Source organism: Dendrobates tinctorius, unplaced genomic scaffold (genome assembly GCF_039654945.1).
Source record: "Dendrobates tinctorius isolate UK_male_01 unplaced genomic scaffold, ASM3965494v1 ptg000098l, whole genome shotgun sequence".
NCBI classification, from domain to species: domain Eukaryota; kingdom Metazoa; phylum Chordata; class Amphibia; order Anura; family Dendrobatidae; genus Dendrobates; species Dendrobates tinctorius.
In genome coordinates, this window is record NW_027361766.1 from 24,383,968 (window position 1) to 24,394,740 (window position 10,773).

Here is a 10,773-nt window from a genome sequence, read left to right on the forward strand (position 1 = left end):
GGAGGGACCGGGGAACACCGGAGGTACCTGGGGGCACGGGGGGACGCCATTTCTCTCTCTCATGTGCTAGATCATATCAGAGGAGAGAGAAATAAATGGGAAATCGGTAAAAACCGACCTGAATTATGTTCTCTGGAGTCTCAGCTACCCCTGTTAGCCGAGACACCAGAGATTTTCAGACGCTGGGGGGCGATATAACCTTATTTCTCAGCACCATTAAAAAGCGGTGCTGAGTAATAAGTACCCTTAACTGCCACCGTTAAAAGGCATATCGGCGGTCATTAAGGGATTAAATAAAATGTTCCTGTGATGAGATAATCATATAAATGTGCCCCTGCAGTGTACTGTTAATGGCTGTGTCTGACCGCGCAGGGACATGGTCTGATCACACTGATGGGGAAAGGGTAAACTCATCAAATTCATCAATTGTAATGCGAGAAATGTTACTACTTGCCACTCAGAAGATGCACCAAATTCATTGTGCCATGCACTCTTAATGAATTCAGCACATCCTACTCCAAAACTGCCAGTCTTAATGAATCAGAAATTACCAGTCTTAATGAATCGGACCCTAAATCTCTTGCATGTCCTAATAGGCAGATACCAAAGGTAAAACCTAAGACAGAAACAAAATGAACATATACCCTGCTGTAAGAAAATAAGTAAAAGTAACACTGCAAATAAATAACGTAGGTAACACCGTGTTTGATCAGAAACAGCACAAGAGCCATCCCACCAATGACAAGATATAATTAAATCATGATGGTCCTAACCTCTAGTATTAAAACCTTACCATGTGTCAAAGTAACGTCAACGTGTATAAGGGAGTATAAGGGACAAGCAGGACTGGGTCATGAATATTGATACACCGCAAATGGGAAGCTATATAAACGTAGTGTCCAACTCAAAGAAAGGGAGGCCACACACTTAACTACATTAAGTGCAGAAACCTCAAGCTTAACAAAATAAATGACCTGCAGTATAAGTTGGTATGCATGCATAATAGGAGCATGTTCACATTGACCATCAAACAGACAAAACCTAAGACAGAAGCAAAATGAACCTGTACTCACACCAGTTATTTTTTTAGTCAAGTTTCAGGTTTCTTCACTTAGTGCAGGTAAGGGTGTGGCCTCCCTTTCCTTGAGCTGGACATTAGGTTTATATAGCTTCCCATTTGCTGCATGTCCATATTCAAGACAAGGCCCTGCTCTGCCCTTATTCACATTGATGTCACCGTTGTGCTGGCGTCTCTGCCTTCTGCCTCTTTCACCCGGCACTCACCACCACAGCCTCCGTCTCACACTTCCTGCTCTGGCTGCTGATGCCCAGGGTGCATGACAGAGCGCAGATCCCCGGGCACTGTGATTATGGGGCGCGCGGTCCCATTCACTTAAAGGGATAGCAAGCACCGTCCTAAAGTGTCGCCAGTCAATGTCTGGAAGACACTCATTATATCAGGCACCTCCAACTGTTCGGAGGTTCCTGTGCAAAGTTGTAAGTTTGTTCATAACACTCATAACACTCTGGTTATGCCTGCCTGCCTATCCACCCTTCCTGAATGTTTTTCAGCTGTGCCAGCATGCCTGTCCATCAGCTGTGCCCGTCTGCCTATCTATCAGCTGTGTCCGCCTGTGCTTGCCAAGTCTACCATGCCTGGCTTTTCCTGCCTCCTGCCCCTTCGGGCTCAGCTGCCATCTACCTGAGGTTAGTCCTGGTGTAGCACCTTTTTTTTCCACCCATGTTCATTTAATTTCTGTCAAAAGTTTTGCCTGTTTAATGCTAGTGTGAACATGTATTTTACATGCATACCAACTTATACTCCAGTTCATTTTTTTCGGTTAAGATATGAAAGGCAGACATTGAGGCCATTTTTAGGTCCATAGATGCCATGGAAATCCATCAATGCGAACTGCCTCTGTCAACCATTGTATTAATCAAGGTAAATAAGAGGTTAAACTGTCAGGATTAGAGTTATTCGTATTTCCCAGGGAGCAATGCACCTAGGATTTCACTGATTGAGCGCCTTTGCTGGCTGCCGCAGTGTTTTCTTTGACTGGTCTCCCTGAGGTCAGTGATTGTTTCGTGATGTTGGTCTACTAGGCATTGCTCTCACCTAGCCAGAATCCTACTCCACACTGATGAGGGGCAACACCCCGAAACAGCTGTCTGTGGATGGATACCTGGCATTGGTATTTCCCTTGTCATATCTGTAAACTCATAAAGAACTGGATATTGACTCAAAGGGCCACTTAATATGGTGGTAATGGTGGTTTCCAAAAGGAGCCACTCCTTGGCTGGGTCCTTCCCTGGAGGAAGATCTGGCTAGTCCCGTGTTTGAGACTCTTAAATGAGGCTCCACGGACTTTATTTGCATATTCACATTTCCCAGGGAGCAATGCACCTAGGATTTCACTGATTGAGCGCCTTTGCTGGCTGCCGCAGTGTTTTCTTTGACTGGTCTCCCTGAGGTCAGTGATTGTTTCGTGATGTTGGTCTACTAGGCATTGCTCTCACCTAGCCAGAATCCTACTCCACACTGAAGAGTGGCAACACCCCGAAACAGCTGTCTGTGGATGAATACCTGGCCTTGTCATATCTGTAAACTCGTAAAGAGCTGGATATTGACGCAAAGGGCCACTTAATATGGTGGTAATGGTGGTTTCCGAAAGGAGCCACTCCTTGGCTGGGTCCTTCCTTGGAGGAAGATCTGGCTAGTCCCGTGTTTGAGACTCTGAAATGAGGCTCCACGGACTTTATTTGAATATTAGGATTAGAGTTATGTCAGATCTGGACAATCGCTATAGAAATCCAGCTATGTATCGCAAGAGTGGTAATGCTGCATAACTCGATCAAATTGCCCTAATACTAAAGCACAGGTCCTCTGTGGTTTCCTGCCTGCAACAACGCTTTACACCATGGGTCATCAGGGATAGGTGAGGACATACCATTGGTACAATCTGTCAAGCACAGGCACTATAGAGGTAAGAGTGCCCAATTCCACCTCCAAACAGAAAGTAGCTTCTGTCACACACACATTATTGGTCAGCAAAGGACACACATAGGGCCTGATGGATCAAGACTGGCATTGTTCATGCCGGTCTTAATGAGGGGACATACTGGAGTCAGACTCTTTTGATTCACGAAGAAGCATAAGCTTCTTTATGAATCAGGAGTGCTGGCTGAGAGGCATACACCTCAGTGTGCGCCTATCCATAAATACTGCTCCAGCCCTTGCTGGAGTAAGATTTGTGGCATAGCAAACACTGCTGCTCGTCGTGAATTTGATGAGCCTCCATCCCACCACAGCTCCTCCCAATTTGTTGGAGCTAGGAGAAACTAGTGTGAGATTGCCACAAATCGCAAAATGTTGGCACTACTCTGAGCTGTGTGTAAATTTAAGAGGTTATATATATATATATATATATATATATATATATATATATATATATATAAAAAATGGGTGTAAATAAATAAAATTCCCATAAAAAGTGCTTTCTGCTTAGAATTGCCCTTGCAAAAGATACAGGTGAGCAGTCACTCATTTTATCTTCCTGTGACCTTCTGTAGTGACAAAAATGGAGGCTGGCATGTTTGGGCAGGCTGCGCTGCGGGAATAAAGAGCCTTGGGATTCTAAAATGGTTTTTATTAATACCAACGGTTTTCTACGCTTTTTCCATGCCTCTGTAGGTGTTGTGCCTATACACAACCCCATTAAGTGAGTGCTACTATTGATTACACCAAGCCCTTGCCAGACGTTATTGCCCTATTTCGTGTGTGCTTCTGTCCCTGTGCAGAGCTTCCCCATATACTTCTGTAGTCAGATATCAGAACTGGCGAAAACCTGACAGGCAATAAGAATCACAGAGGTGTCGCCATTCTGAACAGTGGCATGTATCCAGGACTGTCTTAAGGGGGTTTCACACAGCGATCTCGCTCGAGCGTCACCGATATTGTGATGCAACAGCGATCTCGCTAGCGATCTCACTAAGTGTGAAATGTAGCGGCGACCGTACCCCCCCGCTGGCTATCGCTGATTGAGCCAGAATGAGTAGGTCCATTTTTCCATCGCTGCCGTCCCGCTGGCCAGCAATCATCGCTGTGTTTGAAGCTTAAAAACGAAGAGCGACGTCGTTAGCGACGCAGAGCTCAGCGATACAGGTCTGAATCGGTTACAATTAAGTTGTGTGAAAGGTACTCAACGACCAATGAGGTCGTTATGCAGATCGCTGATCTGTCTTGCGTCATTGATGAGATTGGACTGTTTGAAAGCTATCTAGCGATCATGTAACGACACACCAGCGATCTTTGCCAGGGCGGATCGTTATCGTTATCGCTGGTGCGTCGCTCTGTGTGAAGGGGCCTTTATTGACTCCTTGATACTTGGTTGGAATTGCAAAGGAAATCAGGAGTAAGAAGAAAATATAACCTATGCCACACGAAATGCAGCCTGAGTGGTTTGGAAAAGCTCTACACAATTGCAGAAATATGTTAAGGGAAGCCTATGCATATAGTGATTGCTGCACCACTTGCAGGAAACACCAGGGCACCTTAAAAACTATTTACTTCTTAAATACCTCTTAAAAGAAAATTCCTTGTGCTATTATGTCATTATTGGACTTCAGCTGCCCTGTGATGAACTTGTAATGTGTTTGAATAGGGACTCCCAATGTGTGCCTAATGTAGTTTAAGCTACACTGTACATTTTAGTGACTAATTAAAAAACAAGATTTATTTCTTTATTTTAATTAAATTTTTTAAACTATGTATGAAACCCCAGAGAATTATTATGATAAGACATACACCACCTAAGAGTGCAGTCAGACGGCCGTATAAAACGGACAACGATCACATCACAATGCTCGGACTGGTCGGCGCGTAGCCTGACTCCTGACCCGAGCATGACAGCTGCATAGAAATACGAGCATGCTGTCACGTTCGGGTCAGGAGTGCCGCTGGCCAGTCCGAATATTGCAATGAGATAGTTGTCTGTGTGATTGTTGTCCCATGGAGGTTGAATCTTTTTTGCCCAGACAGAGGTAGTGGAGTGCCTTCTAATGTGTTTGTACTTTGCAATCATTTCCCCTTAACATCTCTTCTCAAGACTAAATTAATTTCATATTTTTAATCTTTCCTCATAACCAAGATTCTCCATGTTCCTCATCACTTTGTGCCTCTTCATTGTACCTTTTTTTACATATTGTAAAGAAGAGAACATGGCAAGTAGAGTGAGCAGAGACAAGTCTCGCCATCAAAATAGACATCACGGAATCCTGGTCTCTGCTCTTGCTGCTGATCGCATTCTCTCCTATACAATGCACACTGACAGTGCACTCTTTTGCCAGCTCAACACTTTTCATTAGAGCCAGTGAGGGTGTACACTGTCACTGAGCATTGAAAAGTAATATCGCACAGTGAGCTCATTCAACAGAGCATCGTCTCTTGTTGGGTTTAACACAAACTGGCCTATAAGATTATTCTGTACCAAGCTGAGGAATTTTTTCTCTTTTATAGTTTAAATATAGTTATCATTCCAGTAAAGTAAAGTAGTGTAGCTGTGCATCCAGCTTAGTGCGAAATAAATCACTCGCTAAAGAAACTTTAGTGCTGATCTAGTTCTATGACTGTGTCAGAGCCTCTCCCTGTTCCTTTCTCTTCCTCCCTCTGCCCACTTTATAGACTTCAATATCATGTTTAAGTTTGTTTTCCAGACTGAATTTTGGGTTGAGGAAGTAGGGGAAGGGGAAGAAATGGCTCACAGGTGGAAAAACAAGTAAATTTATCTGATAAGACATACGATAAAAGTTCCAATATTTGCTTGTATTGATTTATGCACAGTTTGTTGAAAGTACAGTTCCCATTTAATTACAATGTTTTGCCACCGTTAAAATAATGGACATAGCCAATCTTTTGCTGAGGCGCCACTCTGAAATGACGTCATAAGAGCCTCATTGGCTGACTCTGTTTTGTAGTGCTATCATTTTCCAATATCATTTGTGTAAAACAGTGGTCCAAGTGAGATGATTTTTTGGTGAATACTTGTAAATCCATTTAATGTGAAAACAACAAATCTACTTGATTTTTTATTAAACCTAACTTCTAACTAAAATTCTGCTTTTATCTTTTATAGGGAAAAACATTTTTATCTGCATATTATTTTACTTTTTTCCTTATAGCAACTAATAATCTGGCATCTCATTGCATATAGCATTAAAATCAATTTTCCTTCCACTGCTAAAGTAAAATGACATCACAAAACCATTACTGAAGGCACTAAAGCGTTAACACTTCCCTTTTCATATCATATCAGTCCCGTATCACTTTTTCCAGTTATGAGTGCTTTTCTCCTTGATAAGATTGAGTCAAGTTTAGAAGTCACTTTGAGAGAGTCCTTCCTAGAAAATGTGTTACTAACCCAATAGCTACTGGAAAAGGAAGGATTAAAGAGTTAAAACATCAAGACTGGGAACTAATCTGTCTATTAGGAGGTGAAATGTCTTGCTTCTGTTGACCTCCTGTTTGCTTTCATATATATGCATCAGCATTGTGGCCAGGACTATGGCCAATCCTTCCCGACACTGGGTCATTTCCTACCACCCCTTCCTACAACAGACGACAGAAATTGATATTCAGTCTGATTAAAATGTTTCAAATGAGAATCAGTTTTCAAGTGAGAAAAATACTGATGACCTTCATTAAGTTCAATACGAAAAGGAGGGATGAAAATACTCCAAAATTTGATATGGAAACTACATGGCTGGGTCTTCTGTCACTTGCGGTAAAGATCCAGTTTGCAGCGTCATAGCAGGTACTACACATATACAGTATATATATTTCTTGGGTTTTGTCTGTGAAAAGGCCAGTGTGAACGTGCTCTTATACATGGCATGTACAGTATATCAGCTTATGCTGCGGCTCATTTCTATGGTTTTGAGATAATTCTATCTATCTATCTATCTATCTATCTATCTATCTATCTATCTATCTATCAAAAAGAAAACTAAAAAGCAGCACTAGCAAGCAGTTTAAGAGAAATGGGTGCCAGACCTTCCAGGCACAGACTGAGGCTTGAGAAAGGCTCACACCTTGAGCCGAAACGTCGCAGGAGCTCATATGGACTAATAATCTACCAGCAGGAGCCCATATAGGCTACTAAACAACAGGCAGGAGCCCATATGGCCTATTAAACCATTATCAGGAGCCCATATGGGCTAATAAACCGCCAAAGAGTGCTGTATTCATCTTTTTTGTATTGCATCTATTTATACCTCTTTATATGCGCCATTATTATAGAAAGCTTCAAAATGATTTTTTTTTCTTTGTTGCCAGCAATATAGCTGAAATTTAAGACATTTTTAGCCTTGTCATGTTAACACTCTTGTGAGATTACTTTAGGGATACAAATGCAACAATGCAGCAATGTTAAAATAGTAAGACAATTGAGGTTTCAGCAAGTCCTCTTTAGATTCTTAATTTCTTATTAGAATTCTACAACAATACCCAAGTAGAGATGATAAAAAGGACCATGCAGCATAAACTTTTATAACCAACATTTCAATTGCAAACATCCTGGGCTCTTCAAGCGATTAACAGGTCCCCTCAATAACATTATATTGCAGAGCAACATACGCCCATTACGTCAGAAAATGCTTAATGATTAGGTCTCACATGACATTTTGACATCAAGGGGGCTTAGTAATCACAAAAGGAACCCAGGATGCTGACAATCGAAGAGCTGGCAAAGGAAGTTCGCTCTACCCTGGTCCAGTGGCCACGAAAAATCAAAATGGATGTTAGACCATGGTAGTGCAAATCTTTTTTGCTCATCTCTAACACTAACTATTGGAGATCCTAGAGAATAATACTAAATTCAGCAAGCCTGTAGCAATTACTTATCATTTCTCTTACTTTGTTGTTTGATTTTTAGCCCCCCAGAAAAACAATAAAGAAAAGTTTGAGAAAACATTTCCAAGAGTCCAACTTTCAACAGAATCCAAGGCACCACAAAAAGTATAAATCTGTAATAATGGTTCATCCAACATTGGTCAAATGATTTCAACATGGACCTACTATACAAGGTTGGAAACCATTCGCCAAAACCTTAACCGCCATCCTGCTTTACCGCACCCATCATTTTAGCTTTCTAACTATTTTAATATGAACATATAACAATATGAATGTTGTTTGCACATATTGAATTAATGGAGCATTCCTATGCTAGTAGTTGTCCCAGAAAAAAGGGTTAAGTCAATGTAAAATATAGGTTGCCGGTGAAAGTTGCCTCCATACTCCAATAACCTTTAGTAAAAGGAGAGAAAGATTGAAACCTGGCTGGCACAGGAATGAGCCTGAAAGTCCTGAGATGTGTGACAGACGGAAATTAAACCTGATTTCTGACATCGATGTATTAGGACGAGATAAGAGGCAAATGTATTGATATCCCTATGCTAATTATGTAAGGACATGTTTGCATTATAATGACCTTTCTTACCCTTGAACTTTTCTTACTTTTTAATTAGATCCACATTGATCCAACTAATAATACTAATATTACTTATAGCACAGTCTTACTAATGTCATGTTTAACCTTTCACCATACGTGAACCTGGTAGGAGTGACTACAAATGATCAGCACTAGAAATTATGAGAAAACACAGGACTTATGCTGAAGCAGGAGGTATAAAGTCTAAGGAAACTTAAAGAAGCTGAGAGGAGTACTATGGTTTATTAAGTCACTGACATTCTCCTTAAACCTGCGCTCAGTATGCAGAAAAGTGGAATTTCTGAATCGCGTACGAGAAGGTGAAGTGACAATTGTTTCCTGATGTCTCTCTATGAAATGATGATGTGAAAATGACCCAAAGCCTGTGCAGAAGGAGGAGGTGAGATGATTATGCCCAAAATCTATGTCTAGTTAAGAAATGCTACATGTATAATAGGACTGTCTGACAGATGATATGTGCCAGTGATGTTAATCTACTACTCAAATACACACATATGTTAGCCAGATGAGCATGAATTGACTATACAGAATAATTCCTTCATTATTAATATTATTTTACTCAATATTATTTACCCCATTCACATTTATAATACCAGCCATTCAATCTGCATGTATATCTATATATTCTATTGAGTAATTTTCAAATATGCTTTATACTTTCCGAGATACTTTACAACTATAAAGTCAATCGTCTATGCATTTACTGTAACTGGATAGATACTTATATATGGTGAAAAACAATATTTTTAGAATTATATACAATATATAAAAAAGTAAATACAGACCATAAATCTTACATAAGTCTCCACTAATCTCTTAGAAATGCCCATCTGGCTACTAAGTCAGAATGACAGAAATGTGTGTCTGGCCGAGCTCTTACCTGGCAGCCTGGTATCCAGAGTGTGAGCTCACCAAGGTGTGCTAGAGGCTACTGGAGTGGAGGTACTTGAGGTGGAGGGAGAAAGTAAATGAAGCGCACTCCTCTCTGATCTAAACTGACTCATTTATAAACAGTGGCAAATAGGGAGGAGGGAGGCAGTAAGGATCTGTGGATTGGCTGCACAAGAGAAGTGATTAAGAATGGTATAACAGGGCTTAAGCCAGGAGATAGGAGAAACTGATAAGAAGAGAAGGGGTGGGCTAGTGAATGGAGGGGGCAATGGGGAGAACATAACAGCCCTCTTTTTGTTCATACATCAGCCCTCCCACCCCTTTGCTTCCTTTTCTGCCTTGATCTGATTCTGAAATTTCCTAAATACACTGTAGGACAATAGACCACATTGAGTACTCCAAAGGTTTCCCAAGAATTGAACTCCAGGTAAAGGACGGTAGGGATAAAGGCTTAGAGGGGACGCTGTCATCTAGCCCCCCTCCCTTAAATGGCTGTGAATACACTTCATATTCTTCTTGTCTACAATTCCCAAAAGAAAGCATTGTGGTCAGACCACCCCATAGCCCTGTCACACACACAAGTCATGGTGCTAGGAATCATCTGCTCACCTTACAACTTCCATATAGAGAGTAAAATTGGCACCCAACCTTTCCCATTTTACCATACTGTTCCATATAAAAACTTATCATCAGTGTTTTCATAGTTTACCTGTGTCCATACAAAGTCAATAATCTCATATGGAATGTTAAATAAATTTGACCAAAACCTGAAACCACAAATAAATTCTAAATCATACCACATTAATAACTGAATTGTATTGATTGTCTGATAACATCTCTGACATTATACTGTCTATATGTATGCTTGTCTGAGGGAACTTGTTTTAATGAGTTTTTTTAAATGTAAAATTGTAGAGTTGAGCTATTCATGAACTTGTTATTTTACACTGGTCAGCTATAACATTAAACCCTGTACATGCCACTAAAACTCTGGCATGTCATGGCGTGGACTTCACAAGACCAATGAACGTGTCCAGTGGGAACTGCCACTAAGACTAGCAGGAGATCCTCTTTACCCCCTGTAGCTACATCTGTAAAATGGTCTACAAGTGGGGAGCATAGAGTGGATGACTATGCTGGATGTTTTTCCCACCAACATTGATATTGATATTTGCCTCTTAATGTAAAATTCTCAGAATTATTTTTAATTTGGACCTCAAGCTTTGACACTTTGAAGACTGGATTATGAGGAAGAAATCACAACGTGATTTGAAAAACATATTTACCCTGGGATCTCTGACTATATGGTTACATGCCATTCTCTACTTGGGAAAGTGCCATTTGGAATTGGATTAATGTGTTCTCAGCAAAGAGAAAC

At 40.9% G+C, this 10,773-nt stretch overlaps 1 protein-coding gene across 2 annotated transcripts in view; it reads right to left on the reverse strand.

The window, feature by feature from the left end:
* Nucleotides 1–9,529, reverse strand: part of SLC26A9 (solute carrier family 26 member 9) — a 147,596-nt gene extending 138,067 nt beyond the window's left edge. For both annotated transcript variants that reach the window (XM_073587235.1, XM_073587234.1), the window contains exon 1: nt 9,385–9,529. The gene's annotated coding sequence lies outside the window, so the exon portion shown is untranslated. The remainder of the gene's footprint in view (nt 1–9,384) is intronic.
* Nucleotides 9,530–10,773: the final 1,244 nt, after the last annotated feature.